The 23,841-nt window shown below is 39.7% G+C and overlaps 1 protein-coding gene across 5 annotated transcripts in view; it reads left to right on the forward strand.

Annotated features, from left to right (window-relative positions):
• LOC135221693 (transmembrane protein 47-like) overlaps positions 1-23,841 on the forward strand; it is a 445,877-nt gene that overhangs the window by 360,446 nt on the left and 61,590 nt on the right. The window lies entirely within an intron of this gene.

The raw sequence follows: 23,841 nt of genomic DNA on the forward strand, positions 1-23,841 counted from the left end.
AGATTTGGCTACGGAGATACATTGTGAAAGTTAAACGTTAATGGAGGAAAGGTTTGATAGTTAAACAGAAATGGAGGGAAGGTTTGGAAGTTAAACATTATTGGAGGAAGGTTTGAAAATAAAACCTTAATGGAGGAAGGTTTGAAAGTTAAACATTAATGTAGGAAAAGTATATCAATTAGTCACCTTGTCCTGAACAGAATGAATAGACTGAAAGTGGGGAAGGCTTTGGCTGAACAGCGTCAGTGATTTTTGATGCATTGTTGATGTTTAGATATCAGTGGACCAATTAAATCGGGTAATTGCCGAATTGAACTGGTGGAATTACGTGCATTGTATATGGTTAGATGTTAGTGATAAAATTAAGAGCAAGTAATTGCCGAATTGAATTAGTGAAAAATAAAATGTGGAAGACCTGTAAATTGTGACGTTAGTTTGGTTCTACAGGGATAATAGTCAATTGCTTTGGAGAGCCATGTGAAATGGTGCTTTTAATCCGTTTGTTTTCAGTGTTTTGAGCATTTTTTTTAATGCTTTGGTGTTTAATAGCTTTTGGGATTTCCTTTGAATGATTGCAAAGGTGTGTGTCTGTTTGTGATAGTATAGGTTTCCCCGTGAAGATGCTTGATACACGCAAACATGCACGCACTTGCACTTAGCAGAAATGTGTGCCGTCGTACCCTGCATTTCTCTTATTTATGTGAACTGAGGACATGTTTGTTTATTTTTAGGTGACCTTTGGAAAAGGTAGCTCAGTCTTTTCACCCTGCGATGAGATTCAGAGCCTTTGTCCCGGTGTTTTTCCGGAATAACTTTTTTCTGTGCATTTGACAAAGATATTACTTAGCCACAGTATACTTTACATCCTTACCTAATTTTCGGCAGCATTCTTTATTACTTATATTAGAAAAAAAGTATATTCATAAGAGTAAAATAAAGCAGCCGAAGCCTGTGGCGGAACACTCTAATGTATGGGTTCAAAGTTATACATGACGTAAACATGTCGTCCCAACTCCTCCCACAAGGTGATGACGACGAACAGCTGTCTCTAAAATTCTGAATGAATATTCCTACCTTGTCAAGGCTTCAAGAATGGCGGCTATGATGAGTCGTTGTCCCCGTGGTTGCAGGGCAGCTTTTGTGATTCGACTTGCACAATTGTTTAGAAGTGAGGAGCCCCGTGGCAAACCAAAGGCTACCAAGTTTTCATCATTTGCTGACTTCCATGAGGTGCAGAAAGATAATTATATATGCTCTGTAAACCAATACTTGTTGATTTCTTAGTAAAATATAATTTGCGGAACAACATTAAAACTTGCTTTGCCAAAAAAAAAGGACCTCTATAGGCCTCAGTGCTTGGCTTGAAGTCTACATTCTATAATCCAATCAAATCCCATGCAATTGCCTATTTATTACAATTATCGTCACTGTCATATTAGGAAAAATATCAAAGGAGTTGCGACGAATGCCAAAGTTTTCTTTATTTTGTCAATTGATTTTTGATTATTTAATTTTTCAATGGAGAAATAGTGATACAAAGTAATTTCTCGGGTTACTTGTGGAAACCCTTTTCTTCAAGGATTATAGCACTGGACCTCATGGCATACATCCTATATACCACTACTACTACTTCTATACTAATAACTACTACAAAGGGTAAACAAGGAGTATTGGTTGTATTTCATTGTTGCCAGTGGTGGAGACTTTTTCACAAATAGCCAATTATCCATCGAGAAAGAAGCAGGTTAATGGCGTCAAAAGTTACGTCATTGTATCTTCGAAAATACATTCCTCTGAGTTTTGCTGGCGATATCTACAAGGAGTCGATGTTACTCTTATAAATACCAGAATTATTCAACTTTCGTTGTGCAGAATACAGTAAAAAAATAATTAGGTAAGGATGTAAGATACCCTGTGACGAAGTGTCATCTCTGTCAGATACGTTGATAAAATTTTATTCCGGAAAGTACACCGGGACACAGACTGTGAATCTCATGTAGAGGTTGTGAAACTGTATACCATCTTCCCTTCTTCGCTTCCTCCTGGCCTCGCGAATTCAACAGTTAGCTGATCAAAATCAGCTTGAAGCAACTCTGACGCAGCCTCCTACACGTTAAAACAGGATGCATTTCAGGTATAAGAGAGCCATTAAAACACTCTGGTTTAAAGCTAAGGACTATATTTCAGTGGACTGACTCCCACCCTTATCAAGTAGTGAATGACAGAAGTTACATTTGCCAAATATATAGTGGGAGATATGTGCTTAGGTGATGCATGGGGTCACTGCTAAGCCGGCGTTGGTTCTGTCAATTGTCTTAATCTACTTCATCGTTGCTTTAGGGAAGATATTGTCTGTATGTTCAGAGTCCCATACTCCATTGGAAAGGTTGATCCTATTATCTTGTTTTATCAGTGAAGATTCTACCATCTAACATTTTTATCGACAGTCGCTTTTGTATAATATTTGGGATGAGTTCCAGTCCATAGTATGGTTCGTGTTATTTAGATGATGGAAAATTGCCGAACTATGTTGTCCATATGTAACTGAGTGCTTATGTTTAGATTTTCCTGTGAATCTATTGTATGACTTATCAGACTTATCACAATGGGATTTCATAGATGCCTACGTCTTTAGAAACTGGTTTTTGGTGAACATAAATTAAGGATTTCCTCCATGTATTTAGATTAGTAAAGATGAAAGGGTTAGGGTGGCCTAATGTTTGTTTGATCTCTCGTAAATTATCCACATGATGGATTAGGATTTTGATTGTGAATTTTTTCCTTTTCTTTGTTTACAAAACCACAGAAAACAAAGAAAAGGAAAAATTCACTAACAAAATCATAATCCTACTTAAATGACTTAGCTGTGGATGGATCTCTTGGTTTAAATACAGTCTTTTCTGTAACTTTTCTCTTTCATTACCTACCTGCAATATATTACTTACTTTATATATTTTGGTGTTTTTATGGACTCCTTTTATTAGGTGGAATTCTGTTGTAACAACATTTTTACCAGTCATATAGAGGGTGTTTCGAAATTAGAGCCCCCCCCACCCTCTACAGCATAAACTAAAATTGATATGGACAAAAACAAAAGTAATTCAGAACAGGTCTTTATTTAAGTTTCTCTCTAAGTATTTAATAATTTGTGTGGCCTCCATCTGCCTGTACCACAGCCTGCATTCTTGAGGGGCATGTTTTCAGCACATCACAAAAAAGCTGAGATTCAAAATCCTGTTCCCTGAGCACTTCGGTCACCTCTCTTCGCAGGTCGTCGAGGCTTGGTATATCATAATAGTTCAGTGTGCGCGCTTCAACAAGATACTTTAAGATACTACCAATGTTTTCACACACAATAAGGTCAGGGAGCTACCTGGAACTTCACTTGACGAGAAGAAATTGATACCACTTTTTCGAAGCAGCTCTTATGTCTGAAGAGCCTTGAAACAATGTGACTTCTTCAACAGATAACACATTTTCAGGATCTTTGAGGAAAGGAAATACTCCACCAGTAAGCACAGTTTCTCTGAAGTATTTGCCATTCCATGACTGCACAGTTTCTCTGAAGTATTCGCCATTCCATGACTGTCCTTTTCCTTTGATGATCCACATTAACCGTCTGGCTGTGAAACAGAGAAAAATTCCCAAACATTCAGGAAATTTCAAACTTGGCGATAGTGCACGTCACCGCTCATATCATCCAACTTTGCATCCCAAATGATGTCATTTTTATGATTTGGCTTCCTGACTGTGTAAATGACGAAATTCATCTGATGCGGCAACATGGAGAAAGTTAGCTTCATCCCAATCTTTAAGAAGTGAACCATAAAACCATGCACGGTCTTCTCTCTGTTGCTGAGTGATGCTGGGCTTGCTGATGACATGAAATGGCATGATACCAGATTTTTTCAACTCACGATACACAGCATTATAACTTTTGGTCTTTACCCTTTTTGTTTCTAGTTCAAGTGCCAATTTACATAAAAACTTTCTTGGTCTACCCACTGCCTCAGCTGTGGTGTCTTTTGACTCCTGAGAAAGGACTTCAGGCCTTCCAAGATTTTCACTCTTTTTGCGATGACAGTCATATGGATTTTTGTTCCTGTTTCTTTTAACAAAGGAATCATCTCTTTTATTGTATTTAGCTATCCAGGAACGTGAAACGAAGGATGCGCCAGCATCCCTGGCCTCTCTGAAGGTTATAGCCCGGATTCGGTCAATCCATCTGATTTCCTCCGAGTCGTTAGCCATGGCTGTATCTAACTCCGTCACTCAGTCTGAAAATACAAGAAATGTAAAACGAAAAATAGCTTAATAGAAACTTAGGATAACGTACTTGGAGATAGGCTATAGCAGAAGACTTCATAACTTTCCATTTGTTCTGTGGAGGGGGCCCCTCTAATTTCGAAACACCCGATATATATATATATACACACACACACACACACATATATATATATATGTATATATATATATATATATATATATATATGTGTGTGTGTGTATATATATGTATATATAGTGTGTTGTGTTCAATTTATGTTTATTTCTTTTATGTTATTAGTCAAATAAAGATTTAAAAAATAACTTAGTACCTAAGCAATAATTCCTGAAGAATTTTTTCAAATTTGCTGTCTGTTAAGAAAAAAATGCTGTAGTTTATAAAGTGGTGCATTTTATATTTCACACTTCAGTATAATTCTTGCCATCAACAGGTGCCATGGCAAAGGTACTTTGCCTTTAATATTTTTTTTAGTTCTTTTAATTGCATCAGGGTTTTGTGTATGTTATTTATTTTTGTGTATGTTGTTGTGATTTTTGGTAAGCTACAAATGAAAGAAGATAAATCGGGGTGATGTGTGAGCAATGGATGGTACAGTGTCAGGGTTTTGGAGGTCACTGGACGGGTTGAAAAGATAGCATCTAATGCAAATATGTCATTTTGTTGGCAATATCTCTCTCTCTCTCGGTAGTGAGTAGTTTCGCTGATGACACAAGAATAAGTAGAGAAATTACTTGTGATGAAGATAGGAACGCTCTACAAAGAGACCTTAACAAAGTATATGATTGGGCAGAGGTAAATAGGATGGTATTTAACTCTGATAAATTTTAATCAATAAATTATGGAGACAGAGAAGGAAAGCTATATGCATATAGGGGACCTAATAATGAGACAATCACAAATAAGGAAGCAGTTAAAGACCTTGGTGTGATGATGAATAGGAACATGTTATGCAATGATCAAATAGCCATTCTGTTGGCAAAATGTAAAGCAAAAATGGGAATGTTGTTACGGCACTTCAAAACAAGAAAAGCTGAACACATGATTATGCTTTATAAAACATATGTTCGTAGTCCACTTGAATATTGCAATATGATATGGTACCCACACTATCAAAAGGATATTGCACAAATAGAGAGTGTACAAAGGTCCTTTACAGCTAGAATAGAAGAAGTTAAGGACCTAGACTACTGGGAAAGACTACAATCCTTAAAATTATATAGTCTAGAAAGGAGAAGAGAACGCTACATGATAATTCAGGCATGGAAACAGATAGAAGGAATAACAGAAAATATCATGGAACTAAAAATATCAGAAAGAGCAAGCAGAGGTAGATTAATAGTGCCCAAAACTATACCAGGAAAAATAAGGAAAGCACACAGAACATTAATCCACTACGCACCAGCATCGATAATGCAGCGTCTATTCAATGCGTTGCCAGCTCATCTGAGGAATATATCAGGAGTGAGCGTAGATGTGTTTAAGAATAAGCTCGACAAATATCTAAACTGCATCCCAGACCATCCAAGATTGGAAGATGCAAAATATACCGGAAGATGTACTAGCAACTCTCTGGTAGACATTAGAGGCGCCTCACACTGAGGGACCTGGGGCAACCCGAACGAACTGTAAGGTAAGGTAAGGTAAGGTCTCTCTCTCTCTCTCTCTCTCTCTCTCTCTCTCTCTCTCTCTCTTCTCTCTCATATTAATTCCATATATATATATCTCTCTTCTCTCCTCTCTCTCTCCTCTCTCCTCATATATAGATATATATATAATATATATATATATATATATGTGTGTGTGTGTGTGTGTGTGTGTGTGTGTGTGTGTGTGTGTAATATTTGAGGTAAATAAGATGTCCAGTTCATGTTAAACCGTTAACCCTCGATTTTGCTTGTAAAGTTAACGAACCTCGTTTCTTTCATTAAAAAAAAAAAAGCTCATTTTCAGGTATCCCCTGATTTGCATACTCCATTAATATACTTAGCATAGCTAAAATGTATATATTTCTCTTTGAACTTTTCATGAAAAACAAGTATCGATTTAAAAAGGTAATTTCATTTATGATGCTGAACTAGTGATGAATATTTTCATTTTCGTCATTAATTAGTAAAACGGCATAGTAATTTGTCAGATGCATCTATTAATTATCTCAGATGCGTCAGCGTACATATTTTGATTCATTATACTGTAAATATTTGCAGAGGACAACGTTATGATGGTCATTTGCATCATGGCGCCTTTATTAGTCGGGATATGAATTACTGTGCTTTGATTAAAAAAGCAAATATTTGTGATTTGTTGTAATTTTCTCAATATTTTCATTTGTTTATTTGGCTGCTGTGCCAGTTGGTGACGTTTGTACCAATAGCCCATTAGAGAGAGAGAGAGAGAGAGAGAGAGAGAGAGAGAGAGAGAGAGAGGAGAGAGAGGAGTCGAGAGAGAATGAGAGAGAGAGAGAGAGAGAGAGAGAGAGAGAGAGAGAGAATTTCGTGCGAGTGGTTTCATCCCATCCTTTCTGTAGGTATACTTTCTTTTCTCTTTCTCTCTACATTAGATACGACTTGAAACAGTCGATTACTAACTGATTAGATAATATATTTGCTAGCCCAAAACCAGCATACTAGATTTTAGGGAACGGACCTATTCAGCCGTCCTTGCTTGGTACCGGAATCGAACACTGGTCCCTCAGTTTGAGAGCTAGACGAGTCACCACCAAGCTCCGAGGCCAGTGAAAGAGAAAGAGAAAAGGGACTCTTTATCCCCCTTTTCTCTTTAAGGGAAAAGTCGTTAAAGAAGCTCATTGTCGCAGGAATGTGTTGGTGGCGAAGGAAGGTAACCTTAGGACATTTTCCCCTACGGGGCGATTACCTAAAAGCTATGGTTTCTGTAAGGAGGGTAGGTGAACCTTGGGCCATTTTGGAGAAAGGGAATGTTGAAAGTGGAGTCATTTCTAGCATCTTGCAGTACCTTTAAATATTGTATTAGTAAGAAGTGTACCTTTGTATCGAAAATTATCCCAGTTAAAAGTGTAAATTCTGGCAGAGAGAGAGAGAGAGAGAGAGAGAGAGAGAGAGAGAGAGAGAGAGAGAGAGAACAAATAAGTCACCATTTATCACTAAGGAGCGTATAGGTACGAGAGAGAGAGAGAGAGAGAGAGAGAGAGAGAGAGAGAGAGAGAGAGAGAGAGAGAGAGGTGGGTGTTGGGGAGGGGGGGGGGAAGGAATCAGGCTGTCTGTCGAACCATTTTGATAGTTAACTTGATGTTTATTGTAAAGTGATAAAAAGGTCTCGTTAAAGAAGTTACGTTTTTTCAATAAATGAGTAAGCACTTGTCAGAGAGAGAGAGAGAGCATTAAAGAAACAAAGGCGTATCACTACACACTGATTCGTCTGCTGAAAATTTCCACTTGTCTCCTGAGAAGGTTCACAAAAGAGACATCACAGAGTGATGACGAGGTTGTAGATGGTTCAGATTAAAAAAAATAAGAGTTAAGACTGAAAGATACGGATTCAATCCCTTTTCCTGAAGGATCTGATCCTCTTCATTAGGTTGTATTGTGTGAGCAATAATCAGTTCTTAGGTGGAGAAATCCATTATTGATGTGGAGAACATGGTCAGGCATCTGATTGCTTCCGTCATCGAAAGAGCACATTCGTTTTTTATGTGCGAATTGAGGTATCTGATGGTAAAGACCTTGAATTCAATAAGTAGCATCGCTCGCCGAGAGTAGCTACCCGGCTCAAGTGTCAGCGGGTATTGCGGTTTCAAGTTTCTCTCATAAAGGAGAAGTAAGAAAACGATGCTTTCAAATGTTATGTCCATTATTTTGCTAAGCTATGAAATGTATTATAACTAGTTTATGACAAAACACCGAAACCGTGAAAAACATTGTGAGGAGTGCTTAAAATAAACCAAGGATCATTTGTAAATAGTGCTATGTTGATGTGGTTGGGTGGGTTATGCTGGAAACAGTGATCCAGGTCAGCTAAGAAACCTATAATGGAAATAAGCTGTAGAAAGTGAAGCTAAACGACAAAGGACTCCTCAGTGTTCTTGAAAGTATATGGTTAGGTATGAATGACACAGCTGGATTACCAAACAACCGCCCATTATGGAATAAATTGTTTTCATTGGAAAGTCGCAATAATTCACAACTCATTAGTAGAGGCGTTTCAAGTCCATTAACGTTCAGCTTTGACACTGAATTTTTTAGACGTGTAAGCTCAGTTGTTTTCAGGTTGGAAAGAAAAGCACATTAATCACACACACACAGACACACACACACACACACACAAACTGTTGATGCGACAAACATATATAATCCGTCATGGAAACCAGAGAGCATGAAACTGGTCACTTGCATTCAATTTGCTTTTTGAAAAATTTTGAAAATATTGTCCCTATAGCATCCAGGGGAAATATGAGATTGGCTCGGCCTATATGTCACAGGCCTACAGGTGGAATGTGGAATATGTATGGGTAAGCTCTCTCTCTCTCTCTCTCTCTCTCTCTCTCTCTCTCTCTCTCTCTCTCTCTCTCTCTCTCTTGCGCGTGCGCCTGTGCACACATCCTTTTTCCGTGGCCTGTTAATGACAAGGGAGGAAAGGCAAATGGCTTTTACATTATACCAGTCACCAGCCCCGATTTATTTATTTATTTTTTCCGGACGTATTTTTAAGCGTCTCTCTCTCTCTCTCTCTCTCTCTCTCTCTCTCTCTCTCTCTCTCTCTCTCTCTCTCTCTTCTTCTTTTTTTTTTTTGCTTCTTAGTGATAAATGGTGACTTATTTGTTTTTTTCTAAAAAGTTGAGCATTAGTTCTAGCAATACATGTTACCAGTAAGTAATAGGGTTTGTGTTCACAAACTAAGTAACACTGAAAGGCAGCAAAATCGGGAAGTTTTTTTTAGTGACATATGTAAGTAGTTAGTACGTCATTGCAGATGGAGTAATGTGTAATATGGCTGGACTCATGGCTTAATTTTCTATGGTCTCTTGTGATTGATTCATGTGCAGAAGAAGGGAAGATTCACAAATTGTGAACATGGTGTGCGAGTAACGGGCACGGAACGCATGGATGTCTAATAATTGTGAGGTTTTCAAGTTTAGGGTGCTAGTTACCTAGGTTTTCGAGCGCAGTGCATCCCAAAATGAACCATCCCTAGGTTAACTTGCATTCAGTATCTGCCATTGCTGTTAGTTTCTGACAGCCTTATATTACCGGTTCCTCTTTCAGTTTCGTGGCTCTCCAAAATCTTGGTCACGTTCTTGTTTTTATATGCAAGTATATAATTTATATATCAGTCTCGTGAGCAAACGGTATTTTATTTATTTGTGCTGTGGTAAACAAAGTGTTTTGTTGAAACTTGCCGTTGGCGCTGCGTGTAGGAGGATCAGTGCAGTGACTGGGGGCCATGATTGTGTGTTACACGTTTTAGCGGTAAGTTCGAACCATTTTGGAACGAGTTAATCTAGTTTGATAAATTTGCCTTGCGGGTTTTGACAGGCATGGCAGTATTTGTTGTTGCAGTTGATGTTGGAGAATAATAGCGGTAGTGGAAAGGGATCAGGAAGGGGAAACTTGTGTGATACGTCTAAGAGGATTATGGTGTTGCGTGGGTGGACTTGATGATTATGGGCTGGACGAAAGGAAACCGTGAGTTCCTATCGACATGAGGTGCGCGCACGCCATTTTGCCATCCATTACACCCGTCAATCACAGCATTTGTGCAAATGTCGGTAATCGTCACAGGGGGAAAGCTATTGATAATTTGGCGATTAAGTTGTTTCTTCTTGGATTCGCCATTCATCATCTTGACACCCGCAAGAAGTGTTCGTGACTAGAGGATGAACAAATATTTATTTATTTTAGTGAGTTATTTAAAGGAAAATAGAGGAAAATCGGTGAATACTCATTAGTCAGCCTAAAAGTCATGAAAAGCAAATGTCTTCATAAGTGTCTGCGAGATTCCTTCCCTTGAAGCCGCCTCATTTGTTTATGTGTAATTTTTATAGCCAGTGGCATTTGAAAGAAAATGGTTTAACTTTTGTAAATATTCTTTATTTTCGTGTGTGCTTTCTCCTGTCAGATGGGAAGGTAACTTCTGTGGAGGGTTTGAAGGTATTCGATGGAAACATAATTCATCCAGATACAAAGTTCTAAGTTTTTTTTCTCTCTCTCTGAATGGTTCCCTTAGTGGACTGCTATGAGATGTAGCTAATAAAGATGTACACTTTTGTGGTCTTGGAACATATATAGAACCCTATCAAGATTACAACTGTTAATGAACTCGCAGGAAGGAATAACTGCTACCTGGAGTAGAAAGGAACCGCCAGTGGACCTTTTCGACTACCTGACAATTTTTTGTTAGATTGGATACAGGGCGGCGCTCTTTTGCAGCGTTGAAGTAGGTAGCTGAGATTTCATTATATGATACTAGTTTCCGAATTTTAATGTAAGCTGCATTTTACGATGGATTATGATGCTGTTACACATTGTAACGACAGCAGTTCATTATTTTAATATACAGTACTTATTTTTACGTGTTGATAATGGAATCGCATTAGTTAATATTTAAATTACATAGCTAATGAAATAGTATATTGCTTGTTATCCTTTTGTTCAGCTATAAAGATTTATAAATTTTGCAAATGGGGCCGTTTTGAAATGCATACAGCAAGTGCCTATCTTTAGTGAAGACAAACTTCATATGGTTACTTCGTCATCGGGAGAATCAACTCATTTCCACCGACTTCGTCGTCTTTTTCTCCCTCGATCCTAATTTTCTCTGACCATATTGATCATTCTGAATACAATCAGTCACTCTGCGGTGGGTTTTTCTGAAGCTGTCATGAAAGTGTGTAACATTTCTCCATTCATTTTGTATCAGACTTCTTGGTTTGCTTCTCTTGGAGGACTAGCTTGGTGGTTGTTATCATCTTGTGTCATTGTCTGTGTAACTTAATAAATAAAACTGTTCTTATTCTAATCTTTGGAAGAGACTCATCACTGAGATATATTTTATATATATGCATGTGTATGTATAATAAATTATTATATATATATATACATATATTATTAGATAATATATATATATATAGATATATATATATATATACATACATACATACCTAATACATACATACATACATACATACATACATACATACATGCATGCAGTTAATAAGTTACAAATGTCGTATAATATCGAACTCACGCTACTTCGGGAATATGTCCGAAGGGGAATTATCACCGAAGTAGCGGTTACCGAGTACTGGAGTCGTTGGAAAGGTAGTGTGATGAGTATTCGAGACACTTCAGTACCATTCCATTTTCACTTAGAAATTCTCCTTCTGTGATAATTCCCCTTCGAAGATCTTCCCGAAGTAGCGTGAATTCGATATAAATGGCATTCACAGCCTAATGATTGTATATATATCACACCTATATATACATCGTGACGCCAAATTTTAAAGTTTATTGCAAGTTGGTCTTCCGTATGGTTTGTGTAGTGTTAGAGGCAAAATATCTAGTCAGTGACAGTAAGATCCCAGTCTGCTGAGTGCGGTTTATTGTGTAGTTCGATTAAAACGTTGTGGACTTTGCTTCCTAGTCCGGAGTGATTATGCATTCACTCTGAACGTCAAATGGTGGTGTTCATTGCTCAGAATTCATCTTAAATAAATATTCAGCTTCAGTTAAAATTTATGGATATTTCCCGTAGAGTTTCAGATCATAAATTTCCCCTCTGCACTGAGTGCGTATGCACTGTTTGAGATGACATCAAATTGCCGTTTCTTTTCTGTAGAGAGCGCGAAACATTGATGTTTGCCTATTGTATCTTTCGCTTCCTCCTTCAAGTAATAGATAATTGTAAAAACGTCTGTCAGGTTATATATTCAGGTAGTTTTCCGGATTGATATAATTTTTCGTATTGTAAAGTGTTGTTCATTTATTGACACTTGATTTACAAGGGTTTTACTCGATTTCATCTGATGAGTCGCTTTAAGCACAAAGTTTTCCGATGATTTCCATTAGTAGGTTGGTGATATTATACATATTCAGCTAATTATATGTTAATTCTTTAATACTGAAATGCCGGAGTGCCTGGTAATTTGATTAAGAACGTTTTTCTCTTGCAGAGTAAATTGAAGTTGATGCAAAAAGGCCAGTGAGATGTGTAATGGAACGTGCGATGATTATTTAGAGACTCTCTCTCTCTCTCTCTCTCTCTCTCTCTCTCTCTCTCTCTCTCTCTCTCTCTCTCTCTCTCTCTCTCTCTCATACGCGAGTGAAGATTGGCTTTTTAATATGAAGGAAAACACGTTTCCCTTTCGTCATTAGTTAGCAAAGTTTTGATTAGACACGATACTAGAGTGGTTTAATCGAGTTAAAGGGGAGGTTAATTTAAAATTAGTAAAAGTTAGTCTCTATATGACGGCAGTTTTTTCGGGTTAAGGTTTGAGATCGATGCCAGAGCCCGCTGCTCTCTCTCTCTCTCTCTCTCTCTCTCTCTCTCTCTCTCTCTCTCTCTCTCTCTCTCAGCAGTGTCTCACCATAAAAGTAGCACCAGAAAAATAAGCTTAAAGTAAACAAATATCGCTGTCACATTAATCTTAAGTCAACTAGAATTAGAGTGAGCGGTCTTTTGGATAAATGGATATATTTGAGTCGTACACAATAGAGGTAAGTGGCGCAGGGTTCATAGGTGGGGTCGACGATTTGCTGGTCAGTCTTCTGTGCAGGTGTATGAAGCGGCAAGTGTTGGGGAAGTTTCCTGTAAAGGAGGTTCATCCACGATGCAGATACTTAAGTATGAATGAGGTAGTCGTTAGTCTTCCTTCTTCGTAGTAGCCAGCTCTAGTAAGGGGAAACTGCTCAATACTCTGTATGTATTTGTGTGTGTATGAGTGTGTGTGTGTGTGTATAGATAGATATATATATATATATATATATAATATATATATATATATATATATATATATATAATATATATATATATTTAGCGTGTGTATGTATATATATATAATATATATAAATATGGGAAGGTTTTTCATTTTTGGGGCAAGAAAAGAGTAATTTCCTCTCTCTTCCTTTACGCTCCAGCCAGCCGAGACAACTTTGCTATTATTGGCGGTCCCAAAAGCATTTGAATGCAGTGTGTCTCGCTACGAATTTTTCGCGACATTTGAAGCATTTTACACCGAGGGAATTTTTCATTTCTCTCTCTCTCTCTCTCTCTCTCTCTCTCTCTCTCCGGCATTGTTGTTAAGTTCCGAGTCTCGTCGAGGCATTTGCATAAGAGGAGATGGAATAGTTGTGTGAGAGATGCATGCGTGTGAATGTTGATTTTGAAGAACAGGAAAGAGGTGACAGAGGGACGGGAGACGTGGGAAGCGGATAGTGAGGGGAATAAAATGGAAAAAGATCACTGTTATTATTATTATTATTTTAAAATAATTGTTTCGTTGATATAGTCTTGGTTTATGGTGTTGGCGTTCCTTGTAGGCTGTACCGTTATTGATGTCATCAGCAGCTGCCAGCTGGTGGGCTCCTAATATGAGTTCATATTATAGTTCCTTTTTAATAATCTCCTTTCATTTATTGTTGCAAAGATATTTCTCACAGAATCTGATACTTATAGAAAGAATTTTTTTAGAATGTGTTACTTATGGAAAGAATTTTTATAGGATGTGATACTTATAGCAAGAATTTTTATAGAATTAATACTTATAAAAGGAATTTTATAGAATCTGATACTTATAGCAAGAATTTTTATAGAATGTGGTAATTATATCGAGAATTTGTATAAAATCTGATACTTATAGCAAAAATTGTTTATAGAAACTGATACTTATAGCAAGAATTTTTTATAGAATCTGGTACTTAATAACAAGAATTTTTATAGAATCTGATACTTATAGCAAGAATTTTTATAGAGTCTGGTACTTATAACAAGAATTTTTATAGAATCTGTACTTATAGCAAGAATATTTGTAGGATCTGGTACTTACAGATAGAATTTTTTTTATAGAAGCTGACACTTATAGCAAGAATATTTGTAGGATCTGGTACTTACAGATAGAATTTTTTTTTATAGAAGCTGACACTTATAGCAAGAATATTTGTAGGATCTGACACTTATAGCAAGAATATTTGTAGGATCTGACACTTATAGCAAGAATAATTGGTATTGTTGAATAATTGATATTGTTCGTGTGCTTACGGTGCGGGATATTTATTGCATTGTTAGATATCGTCTTGAGGTTGGCCGGATTAAATGTTGCCAGCGTAGCTCCCGTCGAACCCTGGCTCTTGGAGCTGCATTCAAGAGGCAACTACATTTTCACGACTCGACGTTAGAATTGACGAAGTTTTACGCGTCCTCTTCCTCCCCTCTTCTCATTTTCATTAACTCTTCTCCCTGCACCCACGTACCTCCCATATTATGCTAATGATATGCTCTCTTCAAATCCTCCTCTATTTCTTGTTAACATTCTCAACAGCCTCTCTCTCTCTCTCTCTCTCTCTCTCTCTCTCTCTCTCTCTCTCTCTCTCTCTCTCTCTCATGAACAGTTTATCAGCTTTACGTGGAATTTTATTGCCTCTTAAGGAATACGTGGCTCCTTGAATTTGGAAAGGTTTCTCTCTACTGTTTTCGGGAAATGCCATCACTTCTGGTTTCTGGAAGATCGTAACTCTCCACATTACTGGGATATTGATGCTCAGCGATTTTGGAATATGTGTTCCCCTTCTCGTCCCTGACCTCTTCATATCGCTGGGTGGTCTTGATTTCCCTTCTTCGGTTGAGAGGTACATCGCTCAGCTCAGTTTTGCTAGGCTCTTGCTCCGTGTCTGCCCAGTCCTCCCAGCTGAAAATAGGTACTAACGCCTGCTGAGGTCAATAGAAGTGTGTCAGGCTAGCAAAGTCATCCATATAGACTTACTTTAATGAATGTCTTTTCACTGTAATACAACAATATACTATGAAGATAAAAGGTCCGTAAAACACTATTTTAACATTTCAACCATATATTTCGAGCACTTCCTTCTGTCCTCCTGATCACTGGTTCGATCAGGAGCACAGAAGGAAGTGCTCGAAATATGTGGTTGCAACGTTAAAATAGGGTTTTATGGGCCTTTTATCTTCATACATACATACATGCATATATACATACATACACAATATTTAAGACCGTTTACTGGAATTAGGTACTTGGTGGTTAATCGTCTGTAGTGGGTAGCACTCAGGGGAGTCGAAGGACGTAGGGTTAGCAACGGAAGGTTAATTTTCAGCACCCTTTGAAACTGTCATTTTAAGTGGAAAGGGGGTGTGTTTAAAAAAAAAAAAACAGTCTCTCCCTTCTCTTTTTTGTTTGATTGTAGTGAGTACACAAAAAATACTATGTGCGTGTGAATTTTCATGACCATTTAGTAGAGTAATGTGTAAAAATATATTTGACTTGACTAAATCTCATGTTCTTACCATTCAACTTGTGTTTTTCCACTTGATTGCAAAAGAATTCTGAGTATTCATATTGCGAAGAATATAAAAAGAATTGCTGGTATAATCGCATTCGGGAACATTTACAGCAAGCTATTTTCCATATCTAGTGCTTCGATTATAAGGAATTCTGAAGTAATTATGGCAGTGTAACGTGAGCCATGTTTCACAGAAGTTAAAAGACCTTAGGGTTATTACGTAATTGCTGCAAATTGGTCACATATCATTAAGGAGGAATCGACAATGTATCCCAAAGTCTAAGGAAAGTTACTTTATTTATTTAAACGCCATCACCTTAAACCGAAAGCTATTTTTAAGACTGAGACCTTCTGAATGGGCGCAAGTAATGGGTGGATAACCAGTAAGCTGAATTACTATATATATATATATATATATATATATATATATATATATATATATATATATATATATATGTTTGTGTGTGTGTGTATTTTTGTGCTTGTGCGCGCTTGCTTGCTAGCTTGCTTGCAATCAGCCAGTACGTTCACTCCTCCGGAAAAAGAATCCGGTTTAGATACTGACCATGACCGTAGTTCAGGTTCAGGCTTCGAGTTGAGGCAGAGTCGCGTCTCAGAATCTCGTGTTGAGTTTTTCTAGGTTTGCACATATATTGCTTGTATTTTATTTTATTTTATTTTATTTGTTTACTTTTTTCTTCTACTCATTAATTTCTCTTTTCTTTAAGTCAGAGAATACAAAATTTTCCATGAATTTTATTTGTGAACTTTTAATGCAGCTGTTGTAATTCGGTTACTTCATTAATTTGTTTTTTTTATTCAAATCAAATTAACACTGCATTTTCTCACACACACACACATCATCATCATCATCATCATCATCATCATCATCATCATCATCATCATCATCGTTGGAAACTGCATCCTGTACGCCTTTGCATGATTGTTTATCTTAATGTGTTGGTTTCTCTGAAAAATAGTAATGATGCATAAGTATTACTATATATTCTGTACTTTAATTTATCCTTTTCATTCCTAACGTATTTCTCTACTCCGTTTATTTCCTAATCTTCTAGATTATACATACATACATACATACATATGTGTGTGTGTGAGTGAGTGAGTGAGTGAGTATAATATACGCCCCGTACATATTGCACTTTTGTTGTACGAATACACATTGAATTGCAGTGGTCTTGGCTATTCCAATTTGCCATTTTAATATAGATGTTAATATTAGTTATGGTCTAAACCCAGAGGAAATGGATTGATAAATTGAAGCCGCACCTCCCAGTTCAGGAAATAGAGGTCGACCTAATCTTTTCATTCATAACGTGGAATGGGAATTTAGTTCACTATTTTGTTTAATAGCCTCTCGATTTCTTTCCTGTTTCATATGGTGTGGATTTTAATACATGTAAGTAGAAAATTTTGTTGTGTTGTGCCTTAGTGTATATGTCTGAGTGTATGTAAATATAATATATATTATATATTATATGATATATATATTATATAATATATATATATATAGATATATATAGTATATATATATATATATATATTATAATATATATATATATATATGTGTGTGTGTGTGTGTGTGTGTGTGTGCGCGCGCGCAATTTGAAGTGGCTGCTCCTATATTTTACAATCTTTATTTTTCTCTTTATGAAAATATGGCTTCTTTGATTGGCAGCCTTTCATCATTTTACTTCTCCAGTTATGGTTGGATGAGGTGTTCTACATATGCTCATATGATGATGTTGCCATATAGAAATGCGGCTTTTTCGAGAACTCGCCTTATTAAGAATGAGTAGCGAGTTGAATTAATGATTAGAGTTTCCTCGTTTTTATGGAAGTCTGCACTAAGGTTTGGAAACTTGACGAGCACAATTATTGATAATATGGTCTTCGTAGGAGGCGTTTTAATCAACAGGAATCAGTCTATGAACGCTTGTATGAAACTTGTGCGGAGAATGATTTTTTGGAACCTTGTCTGAAGCGGTGGGTTTGTGGTGCAGGTTGTGAGCGGAGTTTTTGATTTCCACGAGTAGAAGACCTCCTCCTCCTCCTCCTCCTCCTCCTCCTCCTCCTCCTCCTCCTCCTCCTCCCTCCTCCTCCTCCTCCTCCTCCTGGTGTTTCTAAAGTGAGAGCGCCGTTCTCTTTTTCTCGTTCAGGAGATCAGAATGCTCATGTAATGACTGCTAATCCTTATGAAATGATGACTTGTATTTCTTACCAAGTTAATGGGCGATTTTCCTTCGTCATATTGTTTTGATTTTATGTTTCTCCAGTATTAATGAAAACATTCGAGTAACGCGCTTTCCTTTTTTGTTCATCCACATGAAGACTTGTCCACTCACTGGGTGTGATGACCTTACTCAATATATTTTCTTGTGTTTCTGTATGCAAGGCTGCCAGAGCCTAGAAGAGTCTGTTGTTTATCATTTATTCGGGTTAATATGTAGATTTGTTTACAGAACTGAAAGAATCATCCGTTCAATGAGTAGACCAAGTATTTTAATTCTCAGAAAGGGTTATTTTTATTTTGGTGGACTGTGACCTAGGCCTTGAACAACCTTATAAGTAAATAATCAGATAAAGGTTTTAATACGCTACTGAAAATTAGACGACATTGGTTCTAACCTGTCCGAGAACTGAAGACTTATTGCATCTAATTATTATTATTATTATTATTATTATTATTATTATTATTATTATTATTATTAGGAGACCACTGAGTCATACATACGTAGTTTTGCAGGGTTTGCCTTAAGGATTTATATTTATATCGTGGGTGAAAATTTTATGGTGGAGACAGGAAAGAAGCCGGACTGCCAGATGAGAAGCGACCAAAACAGCTGATGAATAAAGGAGGGAAAACTATGCAGTCGATGGCCAGAGGGATTCTGCAATGAATCTGTATTTGTTCATACACGAAACAAACCTTCGGTCTTAACATTAGGATTTACTAGCGCCAAGCTGGAAACCGGTAGAATTAAAATTACACTTGTGAGATCCAGGGACTAATGGCATCTATACCAGGTCACGGGGCATGTATACCCAGAATGCCCACGGCTACCTGTGACCCATCAGTTATTTTCCTACCGCCTTTAAGATAAGACGTGTTACTGTCTATCTCATTTAAAGCCGGTTTTTCAGTTTGCCCGTTCTTTATCCATTTCATTTTTTATTTTTCATTCCTTTTCTTTCTCCAAGTGTGATCAGTGTGTGGTAAGAGTGTATACGTGGTATGATGGAGAATTTTGCCTCAACATCGGGATCGTCTACGGCTTCGAAGAGGAGACAAAGGAAATGCCCAGGAGTCAGTGGCTTCCCTTGTTCTAGGTTCCTAACTTCGGTGTCGACGGATCCTCATCCAACGTGTAGTAGGTGCAGGGAAAACGTATGTACGGTTACTAATCCGTGTTCTGTTTGTCGCGGTTGGTCGGTGGAACAGTGGAAGAAGTTCTATGGAAAAAGCCAATACAAAGAAAGGGGGTGACGCCATCTTTGGATGACCACCACCTTACCGGCTTCGGTAATAAACCAGGCTGCTCCATATGTTTCTCCACCTGCTTTTGAATTGTCTCATACCCCTTCGGTTTCTCCTAGCGGTTCTGTATCAGAAACGTCAGAGGGGCGTGGGTAATTTTATGAATAATTTGCACTCTCCTTTGTTCCCAGCAAGTAGAGGGGGAGATCCGCCATCTTTGTTCCAGGCTCCTGCTACTCAAGCGCATAGGTTAGATGGTACGTGGTCAGCGCTAGGCCTACCAGGCGTACCAACCTTGGATGGTCTGCTTGCGCATTATATGACGTCACGGTTCCAGCAGGGTCCGGCAGCGCTGAATGTTCCTCATCCCCCGGGCTTGCAATTTATGGGAATTAATGCCGCTGCTTCACCATCCCACTCAGTATTTACAGCGATGCAGAACGTGGGAGGTAATTTGGCAGCAAACGTGCGGTTACCAGCAGAAACCTCTCAGTCTCTCCCTACGAGAGGGATGACATCACAACATACGTCACAACTCTGAGATGGCAGGCGTGATGACGTCACAGACCGATTCTCGGCCTTTTTCGCTGCACCCAGACGCTAATACGCCTTCTGATCCGTCAATGCAAACTGTAATGCAGAAGTTACAGGATATAGAGGAGAGAATGAATAAGAGAGACAAAAAGAAAAAGTGTGATTCGCCTTCTTCGTCTTCTTCCTCTAGTTCGGCGTCATCGCTAAGTCCGATAACGTCACGGCGAGCGCCAGTCAAGCGTTGGAGGAGGATTCGAGAGTTCCTAGCGGATCCTCAGGCCAAGAGGAGAAGAATCAATTCTTCCTCTTCTTCGGACGAAGACTGTCATTTCCAAGTCAGCAAGAAGGTCGGAAATCAGTGGCTATTAAGCACAAGGTTGGCAGACGAAGCCGTTCGCAAGAGTCCGAACAAGCGAGAGAGGTGACGGCCGGCGAGCTAGCGGCCGAGGCGGAGTTGCCAGTTCGGATCGCAAAAACTGCGATACCTCTGGTAAAATCGACGTTGGCGGCGAAAGGTGCAGAGGATGGAATGCAGGTCCCAGTTTCGCCCGTAAGGCCGTTCAAAATACGTACGAAGGACGATAAGGCTCCTATTAAAAGTACGAAAAATAGAGAGTTGGCAACCTCGGCGGATACGTTCATGGAAGGCAGTGTCCGTCTGGATAGAAGGCCGAGGCCGGGCTCGCCGACGCTCGAAAACGATGCCAATGCTAATAGAGACGAACTTACCTCTGTCTTAAGGGAGCCTTCATCTTGGAGATCTAGACGAGATTTCTCACTCTAGATCCGTGAGCAGAGAAAGAGTGAGACGTTCTTGTTCCCCTGCTGACTATCTGGGATCGAGCCAACAGCGGCCAGCAAAGATCAAAGAGGCCGCGGCCGTAGGGGCAGGCGGCCGTGGAATTCCGGGCCGTCTGTCAGAAGATAGAGGTGAGACAACATCTCTCGTGATGGAGAGTGGTACACTAGAGCGGAGGAAGGAGAAAACCAAGAGTTTTTTCTGGCCTCGTATGCAGAGGTTATTGATTTGATTCGTCAATTCAATAGCCTTTCGGAGAAGACAGAAACACCGGCCAGTATGCTTCCTCCTGGAATTGACATGGCGTTTGGACTAAAGAGGGATACCAAGGTGTCGTATGAATTGCCTTGTTCGAGTCATGCGGAATCGGTCTTGCAACACGTAAACGCAAAGATTGCAGGGAGGGATAATTCCTTAAGATCTAATAGATCATTTAAATTTATTCCCCCTCCAATGATAAAGCAAAGGAAATATTATACGACCCAGAAAGTTCCCTTTGCTGTCTAGACAAATGAACCCTAATGTTGTAAGGTTAAGGCCTGGATTAACCTTGGATCAGGTTAAAATGGAGTGCCCTTCGATGACGTACCAAGAGGCTGCCACGTTAGAAGCAACAGCTTCTTCTGTCTTTCAGGCTGCGTCTGGTTAGACCTTTGGTCAACAGCAGTGGCGAAAATTGCATCCTCGGAAGCAACAAGAAAAGTAGTGGATGAACCATTGTTCATTAGATTACTACAGTCAGGGTCCAAGGCGATTGCGTACCTGACAAACGTAAGTGCCAATGTTTGGGCAAATATCCTGCTAATGAGGAGAGATGCAGCATTGGCTAGACTAAGCCGCAATGTGGATTTGGATTCCCTGTTAGCAATGAGGAATGGGGATATCTTGGAATCGCAACTACTGTTGCCAGAGGTCATACTGGAAGAAGCGATAGATAGAAGAAGGATGGACACTAACGATAGGTTGGTGCAACAGGCAGTTAGGAAAACCTCTAACAGTCAAACTATTCCTTTGGAGGGAAGACAACAGCAGATGTCTCGAAAGAAACCAGTGAGACATAGCATCCCTAATAGAGTCACAAGACCCTCTTCCCCAAAGAGGATAACTCATCGGCCCTTTCACAATAGAAACAACAGAGGAAGGGGCAATAGGGGAAGGGGGAGAGGCTCAAGAAGATAGGATGGGCGCCTCCCATCACTCCGGCCACACCAGTGGGGGGTTGCCTGGCAAATCACTGGAAGGTGTGGCAGGAACTAGGGGCAGAGCAGTGGGTGGTGGATGTTCTCAGGATCGGGTATTTGATTCCGTTCGAGGTAACCCCGCCCCTGACAGATCAACCATTACCTCACGTCACTTATGCCCACAAATCTCAGAAGGCCACTATTCTGCAGGACGAAGTGAAGAAGATGATGGAAAAAGGAGCTGTGCAACAAGTATGCAGTCCGACAAAAGGCTTCTACAGCAGGATTTTCCTGGTACCCAAAGCCAACGGGGAGTGGAGGACAGTAATAGACCTGTCAACGCTGAATCTGTTTATAAGGAAAACCAGTTTCAAGATGGAAACTCCGAAAACGGTTCTACAAGCAGTCAGAATCGGAGACTTTATGCTGACAGTCGATCTAAAGGACGCATACTTTCAGATACCAGTCCATCAGTCTTCAAGGAAATTTCTCCGCTTCAGTCTTGCAGGAAAGCTTTCGAGTTCAAGGTCCTGTGCTTCGGATTGACAACGTCTCCTCAAGTTTTTACAAGAGTGTTCACCCTCGTGTCGGCGTGGGCGCATGCTCAGGGGATCAGGCTGATAAGATATCTGGACGATTGGCTGGTGATAGCAAAGTCCAGGGAGAAATTACTCAGGGACAGGACGGCCCTCTTGCAGCTTTGTCACAGCCTAGGTATTGTGGTGAATCAGGAGAAGTCGCAGCTGGATCCAAGTCAGCGTTTGGAATATCTGGGAATGGTGATAGACACAACACAAGCCAAAGTATTCCCGACAGACCAAAGAGTAGAGAAATGCAAACAAGTGGTGAATGCCTTTCTGGGAAGCAGACACAGCCAGCAAGACAGTGGCAGGTGGTGCTGGGAATCCTAACCTCCCTGGAGAAGCTAGTACCACAAGGAAGGCTACACCTTCGGTCCCTACAATGGAGGATGAAGGAGTTTTGGTCACCAACAGTAGATCACCCGTACGAGCAAATTCCCTTGTCGGCAGAAGTGAGGAAAGACTTGCTGTGGTGGGTGGACGACGACAATCTGACAGTGGGTGTCCCCCTTCAACAATCCTCCCCAGACCTCTTGCTGTTCTCGGATGCGTCACTAGAAGGCTGGGGAGCCCATATGGAGGAGTTGATGGTGTCAGCAAAATGGAGTTGCAAGGACAGAGAACTCCATATAAACGTGCTGGAGTTAAAAGCAGCTTTCCTGGCTCTACAAGAATTCAGGGAGAGAGTAAAGGGACACTCAGTGGTATTGATGTCAGACAACACCACAGTAGTAGCTTATATAAACAAGCAAGGAGGCCTAGTTTCTCGGCAGTTACATGTGATGACAGTTCAACTTCACCAGTGGGCTATAGAGAACCTGGTAGACATCAAGGCCAGGTATATTCCGGGAAAAAGAAACATAGTGGCCGACAAGTTGAGCCGCAGGGATCAGATTCTGGGAACGGAGTGGTCCCTACACCAACAGGTAGTGGACAGGATGCTCATGTTGTGGGAAGGACCGATCATAGACCTATTCGCAACCAGGTACAACAAAAAGTTGGAAGTGTATTGTTCAGTAGTCCCGGACGCAGAGGCAGTAGCAGGAAGATGCGCTACAACACCCCTGGGACAATCTGGACGTGTACGCATTTCCTCCATTTTGTCTAATCCGTCAGGTTCTGAACAGGGTAATGCGGTCTCAGAACCTCAAGATGACCCTGGTAGCCCCGTTATGGCCGAAAGCAGAGTGGTTTCCAGACCTACTGGAACTCCTAGTAGATGTGCCAAGAGAGTTACCTCCATGGAGCAACCTTCTGTGTCAGCCTCACGTGGAGAGGTACCACCAGTCGGTGAAGTCCCTATCGCTTCACGGGTGGAGACTGTCAAGTATCTCCTCCGAGAGCGAGGGTTTTCGCAGAAAGCAGCAACTCAGATGGCAGGTAATATCAGAAAATCATCTGCGACAGTATTACCAAGGGTAAGTGGTCAGCATACTGTGATTGGTGTCGTAGGGGGAACGTGTCTCCACTCGGTACCACTAT

This window comes from Macrobrachium nipponense, chromosome 3, assembly GCF_015104395.2.
Source record: "Macrobrachium nipponense isolate FS-2020 chromosome 3, ASM1510439v2, whole genome shotgun sequence".
Lineage (NCBI taxonomy): Eukaryota > Metazoa > Arthropoda > Malacostraca > Decapoda > Palaemonidae > Macrobrachium > Macrobrachium nipponense.